At 48.1% G+C, this 5,227-nt stretch overlaps 1 pseudogene; it reads right to left on the reverse strand.

The window, feature by feature from the left end:
• Positions 1–1,236: 1,236 nt before the first annotated feature.
• On the reverse strand, positions 1,237–1,512 carry LOC148092692 (small ribosomal subunit protein eS27 pseudogene; annotated as a pseudogene).
• Between the last annotated feature and the right edge of the window lie 3,715 nt (positions 1,513–5,227).

Genomic DNA, 5,227 nt, shown 5'->3' on the forward strand with positions numbered 1-5,227 from the left:
AGTTTCCTCATCTGCTTAGTGGAGATAATAACAGGACCTACTTCCTAGGACTGTCTTGAGGGTTAATTGAGATGATCCAAGCAGTTAGTTCTGTTAACTTTCATTATTGCTGCCATCATAGGAACTAGGAGGTCAGCAGTGTAAAGAATCTCTGCTCCCTGCCTTGGAGCTTGACCATAAAAGGCGTGTCTGCCTGACCAGGGTCCTGGACTCTTAGCGTCAAAGACTTGAGCCTTCAGGGCCTTCAGTGGGGAATTCGAGACTGGTGAGCTGGGCAGTTCCCCTCCCTCCTTCCTTTTCCCTTCCCCCTCTATTGTCCCTTGAGAGTCAACTGTTTTCCTCTGGAAGCTCTGCCCTGAGGTTGGTGGGGAGCCAGGCTTGTGTGTGTGTCTGGGAGGACAATTCCTGAGCCACAGAGGCGAGGCATCAGCTGACCAGAGTGGAGGGAGAAGAGCATTCTTCCAGCTACAGGGTTCCTGTGGGTGTGCTGACAGGGACACAGCTGATTGGCACTGCCCACAGCGTGTGAACCCCCCCCCCGCTGTTTTCTTTGGCTCTATATCCTTCTTACTTCTCTGCTAGCCCCCTCTTATTCTGTACACATCACCCCTCTCCTCTTCCCTTCTCATTATAACCACAGAAAATAGTCCCCAGGGGAGGAACTCTGTATCAGGGCTCTTTCTCATCAAGTTTGTCTGGGGCTCATTAAGTCTTTTTTAAGCAGGGCAGTACGTGGGGGGACTTTTAAAGATCTGGCTTCAGGCTCTGGTCCTGGGAAAGGAGGCTCACCCTCCCCTGGTCCCTAGTCTCCTGCCTGATCCCTCCCCCTTCCTTTCTTACCATAGAGAGAAGTTCCAAAAGCCAAGTAGATTGTAGTTCTCATTTATCTCAAGTGCTCACCCCCATATTTCTCAGGTTGCTCTGCAATCCTTGAGCAGCTATACTTTAAAAATACCAATGCGTCTATAATGCTCTATTTCCTTCCCACTTTCTTCCGTCCTTCTGTCTCTCTTCCATATACTTACTGAGTATCATGTGTATGTCAGACCCTTGGTTCATTTTATTTTTTACTTGTGTCTCCCCTATTTTGACACTTATAACTCTAAAGCTATTTGATTGATGCCTGTGTTCCAAGATAATTACAACTCATATGTATTTTTTATTTTATTATTTTATTTTTGTATCCAAAATGTGTTTATTGGGATGGTTCCCCACTCGTCTTAATTGGAGGTGCTTTTAGTCCTGCTTCCTTCTGAAGGAGCATCCCTCTGTAAGCCTTGCTTTTCCTCCTGTTGGCTGACAGAACAGCAGAGCAACCAACACACAAAACTACCCTTTGTGCATGGCTAAAGACGGGGTGACTTTATGGCGTCCTGGGGATTTCACATCCATGAAGTAGGAATTGGGGCTCTGCACCGGGTGCTTCTTCTTGTGTTTCCTCTTCTCCTCTTCTGGAGAGGGGTGAAGGAGATCCTTAGTGGGAGGAGAGGCATGTTGTTGTGGGGAAGTCATCACTGCCGGAAAAATATTGTATTTTTAAAATTCTCACCTGAGGATATTTTTTCAATTGCTTTTAAGAGAGACAGTGGAAGGGAGAGAAACATTGATGTGAGAGACACATCGACTGGTTGCCTCCTGCACGCACCTTGACCAGGGCTGGGATGAGGCCTGCGAGGGAGGTATGTGCCCTTGGTCGGAATCATACCCGGGACCCTTCAGTCTGTGGGCCGATGCTCTAACCACTGAGCAAAACCAGCTAGGGCTCATATGTGTATATATATACACATATATATATATTTGTATATATACACATATATATGTGTATATATACACACATATATATATGTGTATATATATACACATATATGTGTATATATATATATATATATACACACATATATATATATTTTAAAATATATCTTTATTGATTTCAGAGAGAGGAAAGGAGAGGGAGAGAGGGAGATAGAAACATCAATGATTTGAGAGTCATTGATTGGCTGCAGCCCACAACCCGGGCATGTGCCCTGACCGGGAATCGAACCCCGATCACCTGGATCCTAGGTCGACCCTCTACCACTGAGCCACGCCCGGCCGGGCTCATATGTATTTTTCAACTACTTCTTTATTGATTTCAGAGAGAGGAAGGAGAGGGAGAGAGAGAGGAACATCAGTGATGAGAGAATCATTAGTTGGCTGCCTCCTTGACACCTCATACTGGAGACTGAGCCTGAATGTGCCCAGACTGGGAGTGGAACTGTGACCTCCAGGTTCATGGGTTGACGCTCAACCACTGAGCCACAGCAGCCAGGCCCAACTCATATTTTTTGAATGCTTCCTATGTTTAGGAATTATGCTAAACAGTTAGCCAGTATTATTTTATTTATTCCTCATAATAATCTCTGGGATAGTAATTTTAATATAGTATTTCCACTTTATAGATTATGAAATGGAAGCTTAGGGGTTAAATAAGTCACCCAGGGCCACACGGAGAGAAAGCGGCACAGTGAGTCCTAGCTGGTGTGGCCAAGTAGTTAGAGCATCAGCCCTCACACTGAAGGGTTGCTGGTTCAGTTCTGGGTCAAGGGCATGTACCTGGGTTGCAGGCCTAATCACCGACACGTGCGGGAGGCAGCCAATCAATACGTCTCTCTTATATCAATGTTTCTCTTTCTCTTTCTCTCTCTTCCTCCCCCCTCCCTCCCTTCTACTCTGTCTAAATAGCAATGGAAAAAATAATCCTCAGGTGAGGATTAACAGAACAACAAAAAGCAAACTAACTAAAAAGAAAGTGGCACAGTGAGATTTGAACACAGAAAATAAAAAACCAAAACCCATGCTCTTTTGTTTTTAAAAATCCTTACCAGAGGATATGTTTTGATTGATTTTCAGAGAGGAAGTGAGAGAGAGAGAGAGAGGGAAATATTGATGGGTTGCTTTTTGGTGTACTGGAGGATACTCCAACCAACTGACTCACCCAGCCAGGGCCAAAACCCATACTCTTTTTTTTTTTTTTTAAATATACCTTTATTGATTTCAGAGAGAGGGAGAGAGAGAGAGAGATAGAAACAGCTGCCTCCTGCATGTCCCTGACTGGGGAGGGAACCTGCAACCTGGGCATGTGCCCTGACTGGGAAGCGAACCACGATCTCCTGGATCCTAGGTCGAAGCTGAACATGCCCGGCCAGGCAAAACCCGTACTCTTAACTACCATGAAATTCTGCCTCCCAGTGGACTGTATGTTATGTAAGGCAAGATCCTGTCTATCTTGTTTATAACTGAATTTCTACATCTAGCACTGTGTCTGGCACATAGTGGATATTCAATAAATATTGTTGAATGAATGAATGGATTATAAACTCAGTCCTTGCTGCTATGTGGCCTGCAGAAAAGATGAGCCAGAGGGATATAGGTTTGGGAGCCAGATAAATCCAGGTTAGGATAGGATCTTTTCTTACTAGTGGTGTGCCTCAATTTCTTTGTCTATAAAATGGGAATACTATACAGGCTGCCCAGGATTTATGTGAGGTTTAAATGACGATGTATATAAATCAGCCAGCTCATGTGGCAACATATAACAAACTGAATAAATGGCATCTATGTATTACATGTGCATGTGCATATAACACATATATGTATTATATAGGTGGCTTTGGGAGGTTTTTAGTGGTATAGAACCATTCCTCTATTGTTGCATACTTGGGTTCATCTCTGGTTATTTGCAAACATAAGTTTGCTGCAAATAATTTGTATATATATCTGTTTTCTTGTGAGTTTTTCTTTCTTGATAGTATCTTTTATGGATGATGCTACCTGAAGTTGCAGGGAGTTTGCATGCTGATGTGGCCCTCACTGTTTATTGCCCAACACATTCCAGCTAGGAGTGGAATACAGAGACAGGAGATATGAGGGTTGGTTTATGTGTGCAGATGTGGTGGGATTTTTCTGATAACCGCTATGTCTCACATCTATATTTGGTAGCTGTCAAGCAGAGTGGGTCAGTCTCCAGGCACTGGTGTAAAATAGGCCTGGGTTTGAATCTCAGCTTTGTTCCACTCACAAATGTGTGACCTGGGCCAATTAGAACTTCTCAATACAGATTTTCATAGTTGCTCTGTGAGGTTACTGTAAAGATGAGATAACACATGAAAAATATTGATTTAGGCCTGGCCAGTAGTAAATATTCAATAAATGAAAAATGATGATATTGATTCCATAGGGATTTACAGTTTTCAACATGTCTCCACATAGATTTAATCCTGACACAAGCCGTGTGAGATGGACATTATTGTGACTCCCATTTCACAGATGAGGAAATTGAGGCTTAGAGGAGTGAAGTGATGACATGGAGCTAACAGCGCTGAGCAGGGATCCCAAACCAGGTCTCCAGACGTCCAGCCCTCTTCCCTCACACCGGGAGTAGTTCTGGGTTCTATCCAGACAGGTCTCTCAGTGTGGGACTTCAGGCTTTTCCGCATTCGCCCGGGAACAGAACAGGGAGTTGATCTTCTAAACGCCCTTGGAAGTGGGGGACTGGGTCCACCTCCTCGCTGAACGCGAAGCAGAGCCGCGGCGCTCTCACCCTAGTAGGCGTGGCCTGTAAGCCAGGAGCCACGCCCACCAAAGCCACGCCCACAGACCCAAAAACCCAAGCTCGGGCCCAGAGAGGGGAACCAGCTCCCTCCAAATCTCCTGCACTAGCAACCAAGCTCGCGGCTCGGTACCGACCTCTTACCCTCCAGCCCTGTCCCCGAGGCCAGCGCTCTACCGTGGGCAGCCCTCCCCAAAGCGCAGAGCCTCGCCCAGGATTCACGTCCCTTCCCGCGTCCCTAGGTGCCGAGCTGCGGTCCCGGAGCCCACGGCCGTGCCCAGCACGGCGTCTGCTCCACAGGACCCTAGGGCTCCGGTCCCCGCAGAAGGCTCACCCTCTTCGTGGCCCCGCCACGCTCCCGCACCGCACCGGCCCCTCGCCCCGACGCCCTGTGGCCCCACGCCCCAAAACCGCACACCTGAGCGTCTCCGGAGACTGGGCCCCCTCGCCCACGGCCGCGCCCCTCGCCGCTAGCCACGCCCCGCTGGCCCCCGCCCCTGGAGGCTCCACCCCCAGCGGCCGGGGGTAGGGTGGCGGCCGGCCCCGCCGGGCCCCGCCGCCCTCTGCCCTGGGCGCTGGGTCGGAGCGCGCCGGGCGCTGCGGGCAGGGCGGGCGCGGCGGCCGGGGGCTCAGTGGAAG

Source organism: Miniopterus natalensis, chromosome 7, assembly GCF_054644295.1.
Source record: "Miniopterus natalensis isolate mMinNat1 chromosome 7, mMinNat1.hap1, whole genome shotgun sequence".
In the NCBI taxonomy this organism is placed as follows: domain Eukaryota; kingdom Metazoa; phylum Chordata; class Mammalia; order Chiroptera; family Miniopteridae; genus Miniopterus; species Miniopterus natalensis.